The sequence below is a fragment of the Microtus oregoni genome, unplaced genomic scaffold (assembly GCF_018167655.1).
Source record: "Microtus oregoni isolate MIOR12 unplaced genomic scaffold, Mior012 000044F_000, whole genome shotgun sequence".
In the NCBI taxonomy this organism is placed as follows: Eukaryota; Metazoa; Chordata; class Mammalia; order Rodentia; family Cricetidae; genus Microtus; species Microtus oregoni.
The window spans coordinates 829,702-853,358 of NW_024543211.1; the positions used below are offsets into that span (position 1 = coordinate 829,702).

General features: G+C 40.4%; 2 pseudogenes; one reads left to right on the forward strand and one right to left on the reverse strand.

Moving 5' to 3' along the window:
* Nucleotides 1–3,019: 3,019 nt before the first annotated feature.
* LOC121434592 overlaps nt 3,020–23,657 on the reverse strand; it is a 56,885-nt pseudogene continuing 36,247 nt past the window's right edge.
* The window catches only part of LOC121434571, a 33,299-nt pseudogene continuing 26,384 nt past the window's right edge, over nt 16,743–23,657 (forward strand).

Below are 23,657 nucleotides of genomic sequence, written 5' to 3' on the forward strand. Positions count from 1 at the left end.
AGTTTTCATGAGTGAAAAACTGTCTTAAAACTTGTGTTCATTGTAGATATGTGATGTATGTGTGTGTCTCTTGTGTGTATTTGTTTTTTTCTTTTTTTAAATTTATTTATTTATTAAAGATTTCTGTGTCTTCCCCGCCACCGCCTCCCATTTCCCTCCCCCTCCCCCAACCAAGTCCCTCTCCCTGCTCAGCCCGAAGAGCAATCAGGGTTCCCTGCCCTGTAAAAAGTCCAAGGAACCCCCACCTCCATCCAGTTCTAATAAGATGAGCATCCAAACTGCCTAGGCTCCTACAAATCCAGTACGTGCAGTAGGATCAGAAACCCATTGCCATTGTTCTTGAGTTCTCAGTAGTCCTCATTGTCCTCTATGTTCAGTGAGTCCAGTTTTATCCCAGGCTTTTTCAGACCCAGGCCAGCTGGCCTTCGTGAGTTCCCAATAGAACATCCCCTTTGTCTCAGTGTGTGGGTGCACCCCTCGCGGTCCTGAGTTCCTTGCTCGTACTCTCTCTCCTTCTGTTCCTGATTTGGACCTTGAGATTTCTGTCCCGTGCTCCAATGTGTGTCTCTGTCTCTGTCTCCTTTCATCGCCTGATGAAGGTTAATATTCAGGAGGATGCCTATGTGTTTTTCTTTGGGTTCTCCTTATTTAGCTTCTCTAGGATCACTAACTATAGGCTCAATGTCCTTTGTTTATGGCTAGAAACCAAATATGAGTGAGTACATTCCATGCTCCTCTTTTTGGGTCTGGCTTACCTCACTCAGGATAGTGTTTTCTATTTCCGTTTATTTGCATGCAAAATTCAAGAAGTCCTTGTTTTTTTACTGCTGAGTAGTACTCTAATATGTATATATTCCATACTTTCTTCATCCATTCTTCTATTGAAGGGTATCTAGGTTGTTTCCAGGTTCTGGCTATTACAAACAATGCTGCTATGAACATAGTAGATCATATATTTTTGTTGTATGATAAGGCCTCTCTTGGGTATATTCCCAAGAGTGGTATTGCTGGATCCAGGGGTAGGTTGATCCCGAATTTCCTGAGAAACCTCCACACTGCTTTCCAAAGTGGTTGAACAAGTTTGCATTCCCACCAGCAATGGATGAGTGTACCCCTTTCTCCACAGCCTCTCCAGCAAAGGCTATCCTTGGTGTTTTTTATTTTAGCCATTCTGACAGGTGTAAGATGGTATCTTAAAGTTGTCTTGATTTGCATTTCCCTGATCACTAAGGAAGTTGAGCATGACCTTAAGTGTCTTTTGGCCATTTGGACTTCTGTTGAGAATTCTCTGTTCAGCTCCGTGCCCCATTTTATAATTGGATTGATTAGCCTTTTACGGTCTAGTTTCTTGAGATCTTTATATATTTTGGAGATCAGACCTTTGTCAGTTGCGGGGTTGGTGAAGATCTTCTCCCAGTCAGTGGGTTGCCTTTGTTTCTTAGCGACAATATCCTTTGCTTTACAGAAGCTTCTCAGTCTCAGGAGGTCCCATTTATTCAATGAGGTCCTTAATGTCTGTGCTACTGGGGTTATACGTAGGAAGTGGTCTCCTGTGCCCCTGTGTTGTAGAGTACTTCCCACTTTCTCTTCTATCAAGTTCAGTGTGTTCGGACTGATGTTGAGGTCTTTAATCCATTTGGACTTGAGTTTTGTGCATGGTGATAGATATGGATCTATTTTCATTCTTCTATAAGTTGACATCCAGTTTTGCCAGCACAATTTGTTGAAGATGCTCTCTTTTTTCTATTGTATACTTTTAGCTCCTTTATCAAAAATCAGGTGTTCATAGGTTTGTGGGTTAATGTCAGGGTCTTCTATTCGATTCCATTGGTCGACTTCTCTGTTTTTATTCCAATACCAAGCTGTTTTCAATACTGCAGCTCTGTAGTAGAGTTTGAAGTCAGGGATGGTAATGCCTCCAGACGATCCTTTGTTGTATAAGATTGTTTTGGCTATCCTGGGTTTTTTGTTTTTCCATATAAAGTTGATTATTGTCTTCTCCAGATCTGAGAAGAATTTTGATGGGATTTTGATGGGGATTGCATTGAATCTATAGATTGCTTTTTGTAAAATTGCCATTTTTACTACGTTGATCCTCCCAATCCAAGAGCAAGGGAGGTCCTTCCATTTTCTGGTGTCCTCTTCAATTTCTTTCTTCAAAGACTTAAGGTTCTTGTCAAATAGATCTTTCACATCCTTGGTCAGAGTTACCCCAAGATATTTTATGCTATTTGTGGCTATCGTGAAAGGTGATGCTTCTCTAACTTCCCTCTCTGTTTCCTTATCCTTAGTGTATAGGAGGACCACTGATTTTTTGGAGTTGATCTTGTATCCTGCCACAATCCTAAAGGTGTTTATCAGCTGTAGGAGTTCTTTGGTAGAGTTTTTGGGGTCGCTTATGTGTACTATCATATCATCTGCAAATAACGAGAGCTTAACTTCTTCTTTTCTGATACGAATCCCCTTGATCCCCTTATGTTGTCTTATTGCTATTGCTAGAATTTCAAGCACTATATTGAAGAGGTATGGAGAGAGTGGACATCCTTGTTGTGTTCCTGATTTTAGTGGGATGGCTTTGAGTTTTTCTCCGTTTAACTTAATGTTAGCTGTCGGCTTGCTGTATATAGCTTTTATTATGTTTAGGTATGACCCTTGTATCCCTAATTTCTCCAAGACTTTTATCATAAAGGGGTGTTGAATTTTGTCAAATGCTTTTTCAGCTTCTAATGAAATGATCATATGGTTTTTTTCTTTCAGTTTATTTATATGATGGATTACATTAATAGATTTTCATATGTTGAACCAGCCCTGCATCTTGTGTGTATTTGAATGTGCATTCTGTATCCACTTAAAGATAATACCTTGGATATTATTGCAGAAGAAATTACAGGAAGCTGTCAAACATCTAACAATAGTTCTCACCTAGGCATGACTCTAGTGCCTCATATATTTTTAGTCTATTTATATCTTTCTGAAGTCTGGAAATAGGAACACACTCATAGAAAAAAGAAAGTTCAATTCATGACAACAATTGGATACTTTCTTTAGACATCACAGTTTTCTTTAGCTTTAAGTAAAAATTTTTATCATAACCTTGATACTCGCCCGTGTGTGTTCTCTGATGCTGGTTAAGGTGGGAGCTGCGGCTGAAGCCCTTGCCGCATTCTTAACACTTGTAGGCTTGGTGTCCCATGTGCGTTTATTGGTGTCGATTGAGGTCTGAAATCTGACTAAAGGCCTCCCCACACTGAGAACACATGTGATAGCGGATGCCTGTGTGAACTTCTTTGTGACCTGCTGGAGAGGGTAGCTGACCCACTCCTCTGCGATCAGCTCTCCCCACTGTCTTTCGGACCTGTCCCCACTTTCAAAGACTTCTTCGCTTTCCAGGTTCTTCTCAGCATCCCCAATAGGCTCTTCGGACATGGTCACAAACTCCACATCTTCACTAAGCTCCTCTTTCAAATTTGTTTCGTTCTCGCTCCAGATCTCAAAGTCCAGTGAGACAACATTTCCGTGATTCTCCTGCATCACGTCCCTGTAAAGGTCTCTTTGTGCATGATCCAGAGGTCTCCATTCTTCCCGAGTGAGGTACATGGCCATATCTTCAAACGTCACAGGGGCCTGAAATCACACAATGCTTCCTCACTACTTAGCATCTAGGAGTTTAGTCCCAGCCTTTCTTCTTGAAATTAGAGACATGGTTAGAAATGTCGAGAAGGCATTGGCATTAAGTCTGATCTGGGACCCAGCCATGAGCAGGGTGGCTGCCATCTCAGGCTCAAACGTTCGTCTCCTGGGAGAGAGAGCAGGAAAAGTAGCTAGTAGACAACGCTGAAGGAGAGGAAAAGCAGGGAGCGAGGCGGCTAGAGGCCCTGCCCACTCCCTAGGGCTGGAGTTCTGGTGGCCGCCGGGTATGCAGGAACAGCCCAGGACCGGTCACTCTCCTCCTTCTCTGATCCCTGAGCGAGCCCAGCTCTCCGCATCTCGGTTAATACCAAGTACATGCAAGGCTAGAGTAAGGGAGGACAGCCCCTGGCTAGGTGCCCCCCAAACTGGGGGTCAGGCGGATGCTATTAGACAGAGACTTTCAACCCAGCCCTACAGAACGCCTCTGCTCTTCCAGAATGCCATTTTTAAACAGTCATTTCTTTCCTACATATCAGTTCAAAGTAACTACATAGAGGCTTTTAATAATTGAAAATACTTGACCAATATATCAGGCTTATTGCTAACTACCTGTGACATTTTTAATTTAACACATATTCTCCACATAGTTGAACATTTATTAGCATGACACAATCTAGACATGCTCCCTCTGTCTCAGGCCTATCTGCTGGACAGTCATTGTTTTATTAAAGCAAGTTGAGTGACAAATCTTCAGAGGATACAACAGAATAATCACTCCACCACAGATGTTCCTTGTACATGGGATTTGCTTTGCAAAATATTCAAAACCTGTCACAAAGTTGATATCTTTTTTACATCAAACCTACTTAATAAATGAGAATGTGTGTTACAAATATAAACCAGCATAAATAACCATAGAAAGACACAATCAAAGATAGCAATGAATTGTATGTACTATTGTATGAATTTGTATGTGCTATTGTACAACTGTGTGTGCATGTTTGGGCATTCTGTGTGTATATACTTGTGGAAAAATAAGTATGTGATTATATATATGTGTGTGTATATATTTGGAAGACAGAAGTGAATCTCTGGTTTCAGGCCTTTGATTTGACCAAACTTTTATTTATTTTTTTTTAAAGATTTATATATTAATTATGTATACAGCGTTCTGCCTGCATGTACACCTGCAGGCCAGAAGGGGGCACCAGGTATCATTACAGATGGTTGTGAGCCACCATGTGGTTGCTGGGAATTGAACTCAGGACCTCTGGAAGAACAGTCAGTGCTCTTAACCTCTGAGCCATCTCTCCAGCCCCCAAACTTTTATTTTCTATTTCTTTTCAGATAGGGTCTCTGATTGCTTTGTAACTTTCCAAGTAGACTAGGCTAGCTGACCAACAAGCCCCAGGTTCTCATTTGTCTCCATGACCTTTCCCATTACTAGTGTTAAAAGTCCTTGTGACTTTTTTCGTTTTCTCTTCAGCATGGATTCTTGGGCTCAAACTGAGTTCCTTCTTCTTACAAGAAAATCTCACCTGTCTTCTTAGGCCCTCTCAACTACAGATATTCTGTCAGCATTGTTTAGTTTTGGTTTAGTTTGTCAGATAGTTCCATGTAGCCGTGAGATTGGACTCCAAGTGCTTTATCTCCCTACCTATCTATGTACCTATCAATCTGTCTTCACTGATAAAATAAATAATAAGAAGCATTAAATACCTTATGTTTATTCAAAGAAGCATTTTCATTTATCTTTTATAGATGTAATAAAGTAGTATAATCAACAATCAACAGTTTATCTGACACCATAACTTAATGTTCTTTTCTTGTAAATTTTTTTGATCTTTATTGAGCTCTACATTTTTTTGCTGCTCCCCTCCTGCCTCTTCCCTTCCCTTCAGTATTCCCACAAGGTCCCATCCTCCCAATTTATTCAGGAGATCTTGTCTTTTTCTAATTCCCATGTATATTAGAACTTTGTATGTCTCTTTAGTGTCCTCATGTTGTCTAAGTTCTCTGGTGCTGTGATTTGTAGGCTGGGTTTCTTTGCTTTATGATTAAAACCCACTTAATGAGTGAGTACATGTGATAATTGTCTTCTGTGTCTGGGTTACCTCCCTCAAAATGATGTTTTCTAGCTCCATCCATTTTCCTGAAAAATTCAAGATGTAATCGAGATTGGGATTCTAGTCTTGCCCGTAAGAGTCCTTTCCCACTGAGTCATCTCATTGGTGCTCAAATTCAATTAGAAGAAATATTGTTATTTATCAAAACAATGATGTTCCCTTTTAAGTCTTTCATTATGTTTTTTGACTCAGTAAGTCCTTTAAAAACATTTCAGCTCAACTTAAAGATGCATGGCTCTAATTATGGAACATGGAGTCTCTGTGGGTCTAATCTCAGTGAGTTTGAGGCCAGCCTGTTCCACATAATGCATACCTGGCATCAATGGCCACATGGACATATCCTATCTCAAAAAGATCACAAAGGACAGCCTATCCCAAGTTAAAGATGTTTTCCTAATAAAATCTAGCTGGAATCAAATGGATTTCAACCAACCTTTAAATGTTCCCTCACATAGAGAGAGCTCTCTTAACAATGAAAATAAAAAATAATATACAAATTCCATTCACATTCCATCCATTGAATCTTTGACAACCATCTAGAGTGGATTTTATCCTTCAAGTGATGAGAGACAGAAGGAGCAGTGTGACTCCTCTCCCTTAAGAATTATGACACATGTGGGACCTGGAGAGTTGTCTCAGGAGTACTGCTCCTCTTGGGTACCCAGGTTTGACTCATAGCACCATATCTTATTGGATAGAACTCCCTGTAATTGGAGGTCCTGAAGATCGGGTGCATTCTCTGGCCTCTTAGGGTACAAAATGGGCAAATACTGAAAAGACAGATCTGTATTTGATTCTATATTTTAACTAGGTTTTCTTCATGTGTCTGTTACCTTAAAAAGGAATGAAATTCAATTTAGATGTAGGAGTTTGAACAGTGAGTGTAGCAAGTGTATCTCAGGTACTAGTGATGACCAGAAGACAGTGTCTACTCTCCTCTGACCGGAGGTACAGACAGTTGTGAGCTGTCTTGTGGGTGCTGGGTATCAAAGATTCTCTGGATGAGTCACCAATGTTCTAAGTGCTGAGCCTTCTTTTCAGCCTCATGAACATGTCATTAATAATAGTAAGGTATAAAAGGCTGATCTAAGTTCATCTTAACTCATCTTGGCCCAGAAGAAATAAAGGACTGATAGTATTGGAAACTAACTTAGTCTTTGTTCTTAAAGAATTCCTGAGCCCAAATGTTCCTCAACTGAGGGAAAAGTACAAAACAAATAATCAGGAAACAAGCTGAAAATGTAAGTCTTTAAAAGATAGTTGGCTATTTAACCAAAGCAATTGGCCATAATTGGAACATAAAAACTCACTATTCAGGTGTACCCTTGCTTAAGTTCATTCTACAAGGTTGTGGATCATTCTTGGCTAGCCAGAAAGAGCAATCATGTTATCATTTATTGGTGGCACCTACTAATGACAGCAAACACATCACTTTTGTATTCACAATTTAAAATTTTCTCTTATCCTGACTTTTGTTTATAGACCATAATCATCATGCATTTAAATAACTCAAAATTCTGAACTATCCAGAAATTGGACACAGAACTAAAAATGGGGAAAATACCATTCCGCCGTAGAAGTCAGCAATCATATCTTTTTTAAAATTTTTTTTAAAATTTATTTATTTATTAAAGATTTCCTTCTCTTCCCCGGCAATCATATCTTTGAACACAGAACTTTATGGTAAATTTCTATACGATATAGTGCACAGTAGCAAAGATCAGTGTACTGACTAAGAAAGGACATTTCTGTGAAGGTGTTGAAAGTAATTCCCAATAATGCTATCTAGAGTCTATTCAAGACGCAGTCATGTCGAATAAAAGACCAAAGGTGGGCTTCAGCCACAAACACATGACCTTAACACCTGAGCATGTCTGTCCTGGAGAACCAAGTCAGGGCTCCACACATTCTTTGATTTTTTTTTTTATTTGCAGAAATACAGGGGTGTGGCCAGCAGGTTCTTAACCTAGGTTCTCAGATCAGCAAGGGAAAGACGACACTGTATGAGTAAACTTGATGTCTCTTAAAAGAACTGCCTATTTTCTGGAAATGCTGATTGAGAATGCCATCTGTAAAAGGAGGCAAGCCTCTGATCACTGATCTCTAGCAAAGCCCACCAAAGAAAAGGCAGTTACCGAGAAGCTGCATTTGACTATGTAGTTTTGTGTTTAGATTCCTTTTCCAAGGTATTTCCGATTTTATCTGATAATTTTAGCCACACATTGGAATGACATTTTTTTTTTTTTTTGGTTTTTTGAGACAGGGTTTCTCTGTGGTTTTGGAGCCTGTCCTGGAACTAGCTCTTGTAGACCAGGCTGGTCTCGAACTCACAGAGATCCGCCTGCCTTGGAACGCCATTTTTAAACCGTCATTTCTTTCCTACATACCACTTCAAAGTAACTACATCGAGGCTTTTAATAATTGAAAATACTTGACCAATATATCAGGCTTATTGCTAACTACCTGTGACATTTTTAATTTAACACATATTCTCCACATAGTTGAACATTTACTAGCGTGACACAATCTAGACATGCTCCCTCTGTCTCAGGCCTATCTGCTGGCCAGTCATTGCTTTATTAAAGCAAGTTGAGTGACAAATCTTCAGAGGATACAACAGAATAATCACTCCACCACAGAAGTTCCTTGTACATGGGATTTGCTTTGCAAAATATTCAAAACCTGTCACGAAGCTGATATCTTTTTTACATCAGACCTACTTAATAGCTGAGAATGTGTGTGTTACAAATATAAACCAGCATAAATAACCATAGAAAGACACAATCAAAGCTAGCAATGAATTGTATGGACTATTGTATGAATTTGTATGTGCTATTGTATATCTGTGTGTGTATGTTTGGGCATTCTGTGTATATATACTTGTGGAAATATAAGTACATGATTGTATATATGTGTGTGTATATATTTGGAAGACAGAAGTGAATCTCTGGTTTCAGGCCTTTGATTTGATCAAACTTTTATTTTCTATTTCTTTTCAGATAGGGTGTCTGATTGCTTTGTAACTTTCCAAGTAGACTAGGCTAGCTGACCAACAAGCCCCAGGTACTCATTTGTCTCCATGTCCCTTTCCCATTACTAGTGTTAAAAGTCCTTGTGACTTTTTTCGTTTTCTCTTCAGCATGGATTCTTGGGCTCAAACTGAGTTCCTTCTTCTTACAAGAAAATCTCACCTGTCTTCTCTGCCCTCTCAACTACAGATATTCTGTCAGCATTGTTTAGTTTTGGTTTAGTTTGTCAGATAGTTCCATGTAGCCGTGAGATTGGACTCCAAGTGCTTTATCTCCCTACCTATCTATGTACCTATCAATCTGTCTTTCTAATTTTTTTGAGATAGTATCTCAAAGTGGAGCGCTCAAATACTCCTACTCTAGCTAATCAATAAATCCCAATCTTCTTGTCTGCTTCTTCCCCTGACCTGGAATTACAGGCATAGGCATCCAGAACCTGACATTTTATGTGGGTGCTGGGAACCCAAAATCAGGTATCTAATTCTTGCACTAAGGACTTTAACATCCCCCCCATGCCCCACTGCCATCTCCTTGAAAGCAGGTTTTGAAAACAGTGTGAACAGATGGATAGATGTTAGATAAACAGATGACAAAGAATGGCTAGCAATTGTGAAGTCTAGCTTTAGTGCTTAGGAGTTCATTGCCATGGTTAGAGTTTGAAAATGAAATGAGCCCATAGTTCATATGATTATTGACTTGTTTTTCCCAGATGGTGGTACCATTTGGGGTTAGTGTGATCTTTAGAGTATAGTTGGAGGAAGTAGGTCACTGGAGATGTGCCGTGCAAGTTATACATTTTGCTGGCCTTTCATGTATTCCTTCTCTCTGCTGTCTAGTCCCCATGTCATAAAGAAACTTCTCGGTAACCTTTCCAGTCATTGTGAATTTCTGCCTAATGGCACAGGACTAAACAACTGTGAACAGTTATTCCCAGAAGAACGCCACACCTACACTGGGCCTTCTGCAAGAATAATCAATTGATTAGAACTTTTGTGATTCTGGAGAGGTTTGGATGATGTAGGTTTAGAGCATAATTATAGTTTATCTTAGATTATCTTTAGTCCCTTTAATAGTTATTTGTCTTAGTGTTCTATTTTCTGTACTAAGGGATTTTAAAGGACCTCTCTGGTGGTCTCTGTATGGGGGTCATGATATGGGCACAACAAGAGGCACTGGGATTTTCTGAGTTTGAGACCAGTCTGGCCTACTTAATGATTTCCAAACATACACAGAAAAAATCCTGTCTTGACATCACAAAAACAAGAAAATGTGAATCAAACAAGACTATGATCTAGCTTTAACCTTCTCACCTTCTGGTAGCAGCAGTTACATAGAAAGTATATTGAAGTAGAAAAGTCTCTTTGTTGTCACCTTGCTCTGCCTACCAAGCTCATTTCTTTACTAGTACTAGAGACTACTTCTTTGAATTTTGGTGAATACTTAAAACCAGCTGAGACATCAAGCCTCATGGGCTGAAAAACCACTGGATTCTTCACTTGATCTTTGGGAAAAGGCTGAGAAGCAATCTACTGAATTCTTTAATTGTCATTTATAAGTAGCTATTTTTAGACCACCTGAAACAGAGCTTGTGAGACATTCTAATAAGCCCACTTTTTACATACATGGTGAAATTCATTCCCCCTGTCCTGTTCATGTGGAGAATCCTGAATACTGCAGTTGTATATTTTATTCACCTCCCATGGAGGAAGATGTGCTGGCTAACAATAGTGCTCATGAAGTCATTCCTTCTAGCTCCATTATTCTCTGTGTATTCACATTTCCATGAACACTACCCTTCTTATTATTATTCATTTTCCTGGAGTTTGCTTCAAATTTCAGTAATAAAACCATCATCCAGCCTTCTGATGGGGAAAAGACCTATCATCTTGTTTGAGATCTGGTTCCTGCTTTTCTCGTTTCTGTTGTGTGAAATATCTGTGAAAACCATGTAAAAAGTACCTTCAGTTCATCTGACCTCAGCATGAAGCCACAGCATAAACATCTACTTTTATGACCTTAAAACTCTCTTTAGTTGTTAATATTCTGGGCATTCTTTCCCCTGTGGGACAGGAAATCCCTGCAGCCACCTAGCACAGTGCACTGTACAAGCTAGCTAGCCACAGTGTGTCCTGGAGGAAAAAGGGAAAGTTCCTATGGAGTGCAAGATTATGACAGTGTCTACTTTTGGAGCCAGGGAAAGTAATATTGAAATGCATACCTCGGTTAGTCTAGAAAAGATGTTTGACTGGGGTGGAAGAAATGACCAGAAACCTCTGTGCTGTGTCTTTAAGCACACTACAGCTCTGTGGGAGGTGTTCTTGTCACTCAGACCTCACTAGCCAATCAGGCCCTTTGGGTGACCTGCCAGTCAGGAGTAGTGCCGGGTTTTTCAGGGCGTCCGCTTTCAGAATGGACTTCGCAGAGGACCTGGCGCCAGTGGCTTCTGTGCTGCAGTGAATCTGCTGTTGCAGGGAGATGATGAACAGAGCTTTGGCGAGCTGAGGAACCACAACATGGTGAGCCAGGGAATGCTGTCTCCTGATGGGGAGGAGCAGAGGGTGAGGGGCGGGAGACAGCATGGTGCGTCCTCCCGGGATCTGTGTGGGAACCTGCCGCCAGATTCCCTGTACTATGGAGTCCCATGCGGTCCTGTTAATTCCTAAATCTAGGGACAGAACTCTGAATAACTTGTGCTTTGGGCTTAATCGGCTTAGAGAATTGGGAGCAGGGCGGTGTGTGTACAAACATCTTTCTTGTCAATTTCAATATGCCAAACTCGGAGAAGCCTAATTTCTCCTGTATTTTCTCAATATTGAGAACTTTGCCTTTAACTTTTACATAAATCTCCATTTATATTTAACTATGTGGAGGATATCAAGGGATATCACCTGTTGGGTAGCGCTGCACTTCTAAGCCACAATGTAGAAGAGTAGAATTGCTGATATAAAGGATTTTCCAATGCCTTGGAAATAGTTCAGTCTCACAAAGAAGAATTAGCTGAGGGAGGACTGCCTCTACATCACCCAGATGATAAATGTGTTTTAATCAGGGCTGTTAGAGGTTAGGATGCTAGGGTACACATTGTTCAACTGGATTGTCCAGATATTTGGCTCCAAACCATGACAAAGAAGCCACCACCGATTTAAACCAGACACCAGGCACATCGCTGAAGGACTCTAAATGCATTTCTGAGGCCTCTCAGCTCTAAAGACATTTTCTGAAGCCTCTCAGCATTTGGAAACCCGACAGTCTCCCACACACATCCTGACTACTCATCCTCCAGTGTCCTTGTGAATAATCTTCAAACAGAACTCCATTCTGGGAATTGAGGCAAAGACAACCCACAGATGTTGACTCAGTTCCTGATGTGTTGATTTAGTCACTGGGACAAGGTCAGGATGGCTCACAGATGCTCCTCCTTATCTCGCCTGATCAGGAAGCTATTCTCCTGCCCTGGAATAGACCAGTCACTGTTAGTAACCCTGTGAATAAGCCAATCCAATAATTTGGAAAACAACCTTCAGGTTCCCCCCTTGTGTCTGTGGCTTTTCGCTTTAAAAGATGGGCTGTAGCAGCTATCGGATGTCCTTTATATCCCGAACCTGAAGGACCCTGTCATAACAGCATAAATTCCTCTTGCTTTTGCATCAATTATGGTTATGTGAGTGGTGTCTGGAGCAACTCCTCCCTGATGTTTGGACTTCTAGTCCAACATTTTGGTGCATTGGCCGAGAAGTGAGTTGCTTCCAGACCCATTCCAGGCCCAGATGGAGGTTGGAGCGCTCATATTGTCTTTGTCTGCCTGTCTGCTTTGTTTCTGTGACTATTGTAGTTTGCGTTCGTTGGTATTCTGAGAAATTGTACCTATGTAGGGCCAGTATCTGAATGAAATCTGGAGGATGCTCCAGTAATCTGAAGGGGCTAAGAGTGACCAGGTCACTCCTCTAGTTCCCAGGAGGCATGACTTTTTGTCGCTTACCTCCATCTGAATCTGTAGTGGTGAGCAGCTTCTGATTTTGAGTTTGGTTTTGACTTTTCATGTCTTTTTCATGGAGCATCTCTGCTTTTGTATATCTGTTTGTACTCGAGTCTAAATCTGGTACCATGGGGCAGCAAGTGACCACCCCATCGACCCTGACTTTAGATCATTGGAAGGAGGTTAAAGATAGAGTCTTTGGAAATACGAAAGTAACGCTGGGAAGCGGTCTGCTCCTTGGAATGGCCCACTTTTAAACTGGACTGGCCACAGGGCGGGGCCTTCAATCTAGATACTGTTTTGCAGGTTAAAGAAAAAATCTTCCAGCCTGACCCTTATGGCCAACTGGATCAGGTTCCCTATATTGTCACCTGGGAGAGCTTATGCAGAGAATCCCCCCTCCTCTGGGTCAAACCATTACATCACAGAGCACAGGGCAGGTACTGTGCCAGCTTCCCTCTGACTTTGATAAAGGCAGTCTGCCCCTCCCCTGCCTGACACCCAGTCCGACCGCCTGCTCTTTGACCCTCCTTCTGGGGAGCGCCCCCAGGCCAGGGTCGATGTGGGGGGGGGGAGCGCGTGAGTCCTGCACCTCACGGCAGGCCCTGGCTGTCCTTGTCTTGCCGGGGCTGCATTGCTGAACCGCACTGCTCTCTGTTGCGACTGCCGGCCCTGCTGCCTCCGCTGTCACCATAGGCGAAAAGACAGGCCCGGGAAGGCTCGCCAAGGGCTCCAGCTATGCTGCCTGGCCAAGCAGCCTCCGCTATTGTCGCCAGCGCGCTGACGCTCGAACTCCTAGCATCATCTCCCGAGCCCAGGGCGCATTACTCTTCCTTCAGAGCCCGGTCTTGGGACGGCACTGAGCCTCCTCCGCACCCCACTCCACAGGGGAGCTCACTAACGGGAGAGCCATCTTAGCTGTATTAAAACCAAACAAAGGCTTTGGCTCCCTTAGTCGCTGCTCAGGAATAAGCCCAGCTGATGGCTCATCCCTCCTCTTGGGCTGTGTAATCCTGCCCACCTCTGCACACAGCTCCCTGCTACAGCAGGTAGAGACTGGGGCAGGAGCATGCACGAGAGGGGAATGCTTGCCCCTGAAGTCCCTGTGCTGACTGGAGTCCACCAGCACGGTGCAGGAGGACTCGGGGGAGGAGGGCTTCCTTAGACAGTCCGGGGTGTTCCCTCCCCCTATAGCAGCCAATGCCAAGGTCTTCCCAGCTTTTACAAGCAGGAGTGTCTTCAAGGGCCTTCCTCTTCCACTTCTGCCCACTGCCTATGTGAAAAAGCTAGCATTTCCCAGCGCCACCTCAGCCAGGCCTGGTCTCCCCAATCCTTGGGCTTAGTGTGAGGGCTCAAGAGGAGCCTCCCATGGTGAAGGATGTGTCCTTCCCAAGGAACTAAGTTGAGGCTTCCAGATGGCCCACCAATCCTGACCTGAAAAGTTCCCTAGAATGGATTCCTCATGGGGCCTCTGATGGTTTACTAGCTTTCTTCCCAGCCCACCAGTCAAGTCAGCCATTGATCATACCCTCCCCAGTCTCTCTTTGGGGGTTTTTGGGAATGTGCCAGTTTGGCACAACTGTGATTCCCTTCATCCACTTCTGTTCCAAGTGGGGCCTCTGGAATCCCATTCAGAGAAAAGCTGCTAGCTTGCTGTGAGTACTGAGGTGGGGGTGTGGGAAGCTTGTGCTATACAGCTAGGAGCTCACTGTGGATGGAGCTGAGGCTGGAGCCAGGTCCTGGGAGGATCCCCAATGGGGTTCCCGGAGTGGGGGAGGGTCTCCTTTCCAAAGAGAAGGCTTGTTCTCCCTGGAAACTAAGGTGCTAGGGACTGAATGGCAGCCTCCCCTCTGCAGGTGCCATGTGAAGCCTCGCACCAAAGATCTGTGGCCCTTGCCCAGGGGAGGTAGCCTGTGCTAGTGCCAGGGTCACAGAACTAAGGCCTCCGTGGAGGCACACATGCCAGCGGGGTCCAAGCTGGTGCTAATTCCTCCCCACAGGACCCGGTAAGCCTGGGAACCTGCAGTAGGCTGTTTTTCTGGGGTCAGATACCCTCTTAGAAAGAGCCTGGACCTCTTTATTTGGCAACAGGGCTAGAGATTTATTTTACATCGTTAAGTGACTTGTTGGGCACAAAACCTTACACAAGAGTAGAAATATATGTACAGTATGTTTTTATCAAAAATAACCTTGAATTTGCATAAATATATAAAAATATGTTAAACAAGATTAGAAACATGTACAGTATAACAAAAATATCCTCAAATATGTATTAATATACAAAAACCCATAATAATGTAAAATATTTAATAAAAATGGTTGGTTTTGATTTAAAGCCAATTTAGTAATCTATCATTTATCCTATAATTTCTATATCTTCTTTTTTTCTTCTCAGAACAAGATAACTGAATATAATCTTCTTTGTTTTTATTTTTTACCATAACACGTCGTAACTTGTTACCACTGCCACCTCAGTGATGACATAAACTGGCCTTTGGGCAAAGAAATGTTCATGTCTCAACCACTGACAAGATAGATGGTATCCGAAAATGAATAAGCAGGACTGTTAATTTCCTACCTCTGAAATTGGTCTGTCAGTTATTCTAGGTCTTAGCCAAAGTTGGTTGCTTCAACATTGCAAATGAGAATATGGATGATTGCCCAGGTAGCCAGTTGTCTCTGTAATTTGTTGCACATTTTGAAAGTTGCTTGATTGCACTTCCTGCTTACTCAAGTAATATTATTTCCCTTCTTGGATCTTCAGTGGGGTTGAAGACTAGATAGTTGTAGTTAATTTCCACTCATGACTTGGTCAAGTTATTTATTATACAAAACTTAATCTAGTTAGGTGATAGGATAATTATTGAATATATTGTTCTTATTGTATATAATTTTGTATTGGGCTTAGAATTCTTATTTAAACAAAAGGGGGAGGTGCTGTAGAGAGACTTACAGCCAGTGGTTTCCTGCCCACTGGGGTGTGGCCTCTTATAGTATATATGCCAATGTAGAGCATGAGTCTGGTCGCTTTCTGGATGCACAATTCGGTTTTTGATCTTTGTTCAAGCATAGACTTGTGATTTGTGAGTCTACCCCCAAATAAATAACAATCTATTTTTCAATTCTGAGCTAGTGTTTAATTTCTTTTAAGTGTCCTTCAAAGATCTTTAAATGTGAGTCATTGAAATGACTAAATGCAGTTTTTTCATTGTTGACCATGAGCCAATAGTGACTGGAATCAGAATGTACTTGACTGAATGAACAACCTCCCAGAAAATATCATGTATGTGAACAAGTTTTTCTCTTTGGTGGGTTTTCTTTCATCTTTTTGTGAATCTTTAGTAGGAGAAGCCTTTCTAGATGAAATTCCTGATTATATGCTATGAGTCTCAATACTCATGGATTTCCTGACATTCATATCTGCTGTGTTGTGTTTGATATTAATCAACCACCTTCATACTTATACTGAAATGCTTTTATCATCATCATAGGCTCAATCTCTAAATCACATAAGATATAGAAGAAACAGTTACTATTCAGTGCTAAGGAGTTTTGTAACCTGCTGTTTTAATTGTTGTGTTTTCTTATCTGAGTCATTGTGTGGCTCTAAATTTCTGAAAGTAAAGGGAGGCATCATTCCTGGCTCTATTTTTTTTTGTTATTGGATGATGGCCCTGGAATGTAGGTTTTATTCATATCAAGTATATGCTACTATGCTTAGCTTCATGTCCATTTTGAATTTTAAAATTTGACAGAGGGTATCACTCTGATTCCCAGGATGCCATGTATTCATAACATTAATACTGCTTGAGTATTCTGAGTCATTAAATTGCAGTTGCATGAACTGTTTCCTGCTTGTTATGCTTGCTTTGATTTTTTAAAATCACTATGAGTATTTTATATGTCTGCCTGAATATGCACCATATGGATACCTGGTCATCAGAGTGATCAAAGGATCTCAAAAATCCTGACCATGGAAAAATGGAAAGTTGTGATTCTCATGTAACTACTGGCAAATGTGTCCACTTCCATTCAAGATCAGCAAGAGCGCTGTATTACTCTGCCCTCTCTCCAGCTCTGTGTTGATTATTTATGACCAACATTTATATTTCTACTGTTTTCATCTGTCCACTTGTAACTGTTTTATACAGGAAGTTGTTTTTCTTCAAAATGTTATTTGTATTTCAGTTTATATTAGGGTACTTCAGGGGTCTGGAAGAAGACCACAGAACTGGAGTGAAAACAGTTCTTTGTAAGAACCTTAATAAAAGCCTTTCAGTTTTTCTACCCCATTGTTTGTTACATTGAGGTTTGCAATGGAGACAGAGTCTTAATGTGTACTGCCACCTTTCCTGGACCTGATTGCATAGAGTTGACTAGCATTCAACTCAGAGACAAATATTCCCACCTCTGTTTTCTGAGTGTTGTGATTAAAGGCACATTGCATCAATATACCCAGTTTGTCCATCTTTCTTTTCCCTTCTGTAGTCAGTAACTTTTCATACAATTTTCTCATGCATATGATATACTATTGATTTTTTTCTTGTCTCTCCCTGTTAATAGACATTGCTCTTAAAAGGTGAAATTCCATTTAAAGTGTAGAGAAATGACAGATTTGTCTCTCCTTTAAATGTCCTTCTAAAGTGACTGTCTACGTCTTAGAATAAGAGTAAGGAACACCAGAATCATACAACTATACTTTCTTTTTTTTATATTTATTTATTTATTATGCATACAATATTATCTTGTGTATATGCCTGATGGCCAGAAGAGGGCACCAGACCTCATTACAGATAGTTGTGAGCCACCATGTGGTTGCTGGGAATTGAAATCAGGACCTTTGGAAGAGCAGGCAATGCTCTTAACCTCTGAGCCATCTCTCCAGCCCACAACTGTACTTTCAAAGAAGTATGCATTTCCAATGTTGTCACTGTCATGCTTACATTGTATACATGTGTGGTATATTTTTGAAGGCAGTGACCTATGATGATGTGCATATAAACTTCACTCAGGAAGAGTGGGATTTGCTGGATCCTTCCCAGAAGAATCTCTACAAAGATGTGATGCTGGACCTACAGGAACCTCACTGCTATAGGGAAAAATGAATTTCCTTCATGTTTCAAAATAGGAGACAACTTTTCCTTGGTTTATTATGTTGTTCTGTAATTTGATTTAGAAAGAAGAAAATGAGGTATATAATGCAGTCATAATTCTTAGGTGCACTTAAGATAATAAGCTAATTGTTGCACAATGTTAAATAATATCACTTACATATTCTGGTACTGTATTTTAGGATACATTTGGGAAGACTGTAACAATGAAGAACATAGTCAATGTTCTAGAAGAGATGCAAGGTAATTTTCTTGTGCAAATTCATAACAATGTGTCTCTGATGAGTTTATAATGTCCTAGGACACATTATAAACTCATAAACAAAAGCAACAGTGTAAATAAGCACAGCTTTAAAGCATTGATGGTTATTAAATTCTCACAAATCCATATACCTCAATTTCATGTATGTGAATTGCATTTGCAAGGCTTTCATTTAAGAAAAAGTCAAGAAAGCAATATTTATACAGCTATCACCATTTGATTCATAGCACCACGAGAGCTATGTTATTGATCTGCCGGTCCATTGGTTTCTTGCTACTCATGACAAAAAATGTGTACACATTTTAATGATGATGAGTAGAGCTGCAAAACTTTCTACTAAATCAATAACCCATGGTAAGTCTTGTATTACTCATATACTTTTTGTGACTATGCTAATTTTAGTGAAAGCAGCTGTTAGAGTCAAGGGTCAAGGGGCAGATGTTGTGGAGAAACCTTAATATCTATACCGCAAGTCTGTGAAGAACAGAAAGTCAAATTGTGAGAATTCAGTGTGGAAATCTTCCACTATTCTTCCTTTCCTATGTATATCATGTTATTCTTGACACAAGCATATGAGCATAGGGATATGGAAAGATTTATCATATCTCTCCTATAGAACAATTAGAAGATAAACTGTATTTCTCATGCAGAGTATACTTGTTGAGTTTAGTCCAATTATACAAGTAATTGGTTTTCTACCATCATTGTTAATACATAAACCAACTCACATCACAAAAACCCCCATGAGTTCTTGGTCTGTGCAAATACTTCTGTGTGTCTTAGTTCATTGGAAATGTATAATTCACAATATAGTAAAATTTATGAATGCAGAAAAGTTGAGTTGGTAAAGAACTCAGAGTATGCAGTTCTCTTCAAAAATGTGAAAAATAGGGCTGGAGAGATGGCTCAGTGGTTAAGAGCATTGCCTGCTCTTCCAAAGGTCCTGAGTTCAATTCCCAGCAACCACATGGTGGCTCACAACCATCTGTAATGACGTCTGATGTCCTCTTCTGGCCTGCAGACATACACACAGACAGAATATTGTAAAACATAATAATAAATAAATATTTAAAAAATGTGAAAATTATCATAGAAAAATATAGGGCTAGATATAGATGAAATGGTAAACCATGACACAAAGGAATTTATCACAAATATTTTTCCAGATGCAAAATGGCCCCTAAGGAAAGAACAAAACATGATTTCAAACAAAGTTATAAAACCTTAATATTTAATCCCTTTTTACAATTGGAAAGAATATGAAATAAATTTATATAGATATGAGGTTTAACAGTGCATTGAATGTGGTAAAGTTTTTACATGTGCCAATTATCCTTTCAGGATTGAAAGAAATCAAACTGGAGAGAAGTTTTTAGTATATTCTCACTGTGCTAAAGCCTTGTCTTATAACACTCATCCTTTAAGGAATGAAAAAACACATACCGGAGAAAAATGCTGTGAAATTAAGCAATGTGATAAAGCCTTTGCTTATCACAGTCATCTTCAAATGCGTAAAAGAACACATACTGGAGAGAAACCCTATGAATGTAATCAGTGTGATAAGGCCTTTGCACGTCACAGTCTTCTTCAATTGCATAAAAGAATGCATACTGGAGAGAAACCCTATGAATGTAATCAGTGTGGTAAGGCCTTTGCATATCAAAATAACCTTCGCAGTCATAAAAGAATGCATACCGGAGAGAAACCATATGAATGTAATCAGTGTGGTAAGGCCTTTGCTCAAAACTGTAATTTTCAAAATCATAAAAGAACTCATACTGGAAAGAAACCTTATGAATGTAATCAGTGTGGTATGGCATTTGCACGTAAGGATCATCTTCAAATGCATAAAAGAACACATACTGGAGAGAAACCCTATGAATGTAATCATTGTGGTAAGTCCTTTGCATATCAAAAGAATCTTCATGTTCATAAAAGAATACATACTGGAGAGAAACCCTATGAATGTAATCAGTGTGCTAAGGCCTTTGCAGCTAAGAGTAATCTTCAAAAGCATAATAGAACACATACTGGAGAGAAACCCTATGAATGTAATCAGTGTGGTAAGGCCTTTGCTCAACACAGTCATCTTCAAAAGCATAAAAGAACACATACTGGGGAGAAACCATATGAATTTTGATGGGAGTGTCATATATCAATCTGTTGATTTCATTGGTTAAGCAATAAAGAAACTGCTTGGTCCTCATAAGTTAAAACATAGGTGGGAGGAGTAAACAGAACAGAAGGCTGGGAGAAAGAAGCTGAGTCAGTGAGTCGCCATGATTCTCCCACTCCAGGCAGACGCAGGTTAAGATTATTCCTGGTAAGCCAGCTAGTGGGCTACAGCAGATTATTAGAAATGGGCTAGTCCAGGTGCGAGAGCTAGTCTAGAAGAGGCTAGATAGAAATGGCCCAAGCGATGTTTAAAAGAATACAGTTTCCGTGTAATTATTTCGGGTAAAGCTAGCCATGGGGGCTTCCGGGTGCTGGGGACACAGCCCCGCAGCTCCTATTACAACAGAATTTAGCCATCCTGTAGAGAAACTCTGAACTTAATGTGTTTATTCTTCAAACACATGAGGAAAACCATACTGTAGTGAAACTCTATAAATGAATTCAGTGTCATAATGTTTTGTGCTTCATATATTAGTAAGACTTTTTGTGTGTAATCAATCTGATAAAGCTTGTGTGTGCATATTACCATAATCTTGTGGACCTGAGGAAAAAACCTGAGGGTTTATTTTAAACTATTCCTTAAAATCTAAAGCCACTTACAGTCAGTTAACTATTGTATTGTATAGAAATAATTTGATAGTGTCAACAATCTGTTCAAGCATCATGATACCTCTTCTTATTTTAGTTTGAACTAGCAATCTAATGGACAAACCCTTTTATGAAGCATTATAGTTTGGAGAAAGGGTATTCAAAGAAACACACATTGGTCCTGAAACCAGAGTCAACAGTAAGCACTTTGTCTCTGAATCTGAACTAGGTAAAGAAACAACATCCTCCTGAAAACAGCCAAAACATTAAAAAGGGCCAGTGAAAGACATACACTTTGGATCTCCAACCAGAATCATAAAAACAAACTCTACCCTTGTCCAATTGAGCACAAAAACAACCAATCCCTTGGCATAAAATCAAGCTTATCTCTGAGTTTTTCAGGTTCAGGGATTGAAATCCAGCAAATTCTCACCTTCAAAATCTTCTTTGATGCTGTCTGGTCCTAAGAAATCCTATGCTCATTCAGTATGCAGCTGCCGCTTTCCACACTGGCTGAGATGTTCATATTCATGTTTTCTTCCCTCTCAAGTAAATCTCTGGTTTTCCATGATGCCACAATAAAGGTCCTACCTGCTCCTCATTCTGGCACACTCGTCTTTAGTGATAACAATTTATTTCCTAAAGTCAGGCGATGGTGGCGCACGCCTTTAATCCCAGCCCTTGGGAGGCAGAGGCAGGTGGATCTCTGTGAGTTCAAGATGTCCTGGTCTACAAGAGCTAGATCCAGGACAGGCTCCAAAACCACAGAGAAACCCTGTCTCAAAAAACGAAAAAAAAATTATTTCCTAGATACCTTCCTTCTCATCTCCCCCAAGGAACAGATACCTGCTGTTTGCCTTTCCAGCCACACGTCTCACTGAACGGACACCTAGCTTTCTCCTTTCCCACATCACCCCGTGCCTATAGGAAGTAGCCAGATATGAGTCTATGCCCTTTTTTCCAAAGAGAGCCTAAATGTTTGTCATAATTACCACTCCAATTTTCTGTCACCCCTATATGCAAAGAGTCTAGAATGTTAAGTTGGGAGCTGAATCCCCAGCCCTTTGCATCTGTCCTAAACCCCTAACTCTTAGAGTTAGCACTTTGGACTCCAAATCCCAGCAGGCCAAATCCTGATCCCTCCCTGGAGGGAGGTCAGGACCACACCCAAGAATATTTAAGTGATCTCCCAAAAAGAGGAACACGTGGTCTCCTTTTTTCCCTCCCAGTGGTCTCATTTGTGCAGCTTCCCGGTTTCCCCTCGGGGCCACCCAAGAGACCAAACTCCCATTACACCTGGATACTTCTCAATTTGGCTTGTTTTGATTTGGCTTGATTAGAAATTTGTGTCAGCGGAGAGCTCGCATTAGGAAAATATTCCTAACAATGTGAATACCTTCTTTCACTGGAATAGTTGAGAAATTCCTGGAGTTGAGCCAAGAGACAATTGATACCTCTGTTTGGAAACAGCCCAGAAGAGCACAGAAACAATGGACATATCTTACCTAATATTCCTTTAGGGGAGTGGAGGAGATCAGCACCAGATATTTCTACTGGGAAACTTTCTTAGAAAAATTGATTTCTCTTACTTCAAATCTAACTTTGGTTTTTCTTCACATGAACCAATTCATTGTGCAAGTAAGCTGTAAAATGCCTCTCAGCTCCTCTTTTACAGGAAATGAATGTTTACAGGAGAAAAGTGTTCATGAGTGAAAAATCATTTATCTTAAAAGTTGTTTTAATTGTAATTATGTGATGTATGTGTATGTCTCTGTATTTGAATATGCATTCTGTATCCACAGAAAGTTAATACCTTGGATCTTCTTGCGGAAGGAATTATAGGAACCTGTCAGACATCTGACCTTAGTTCTATGAATGAACATTTTTCACTCACCTAGCCTAACTCTAGTGCCTTAAATATTTAAGTCTATTTATATCACTTTGAAGTTTGGAAATAGGAACAAACTCAAAAAAAAGAAAGTTCTATTGATGAAAACAATTGGTTAATGTCTTTGGACATCACAGTTTTGTTTAGCTATAAGTAAAATTATTTTTTATTATAGCCTTGAAGGAAGTAAATTACATGCCATGTTCACTCAAGACTGATGGAAATCATGGCATTTTGGTTTCTATTTTGAAATATTTGAGGTAGGTATTAAAGTGTGCTATATGTGGCAAATCCATTTAGTGAATTTTATTTTGTAGTCCTTATATTCCTTCATTGGAGTTTGTTAGTCTTCTATTGTGCCTTTACCAAATGTATTATTCTGCTGTAATGTATAGAATGGTAAACCCATCATACTTGTGTCCCATTGGTTATTGAAGTGTCAGGCCATGTGGGAACATACTTTTCAAGTAAATGTGGTGGGTTGTTGTTTCCGGTTTCGATTTTTATCTTTTCACCAATTCTCTTGAGATTTTGTTGTTTGTTATTCAATCTAGCTTGGATGTCAGAAAAGAATCAGGGATAAATTTGAATTCATGATGCCCATGTGTCTGCCTCCTGAATACAAATCCAAGGGTAGATGATGAACTCCAAATGTGTGTGTGTGTGTGTGTTTTCAACAGAATTTGACAATATTTATGTTAAATGACTGATAAAATAAATTATATGGGGCTGGAGAGATGGCTCACAGGTTAAGAGCACTGACTGCTCTTTCAGAGGTCCTGAGTTCAATTCCCAGCAACCACATGGTGGCTCACAGCCATCTATGGTGAGATCTGGTGCCCTCTTCTGGCAAGCATACATGGAAGGAATGT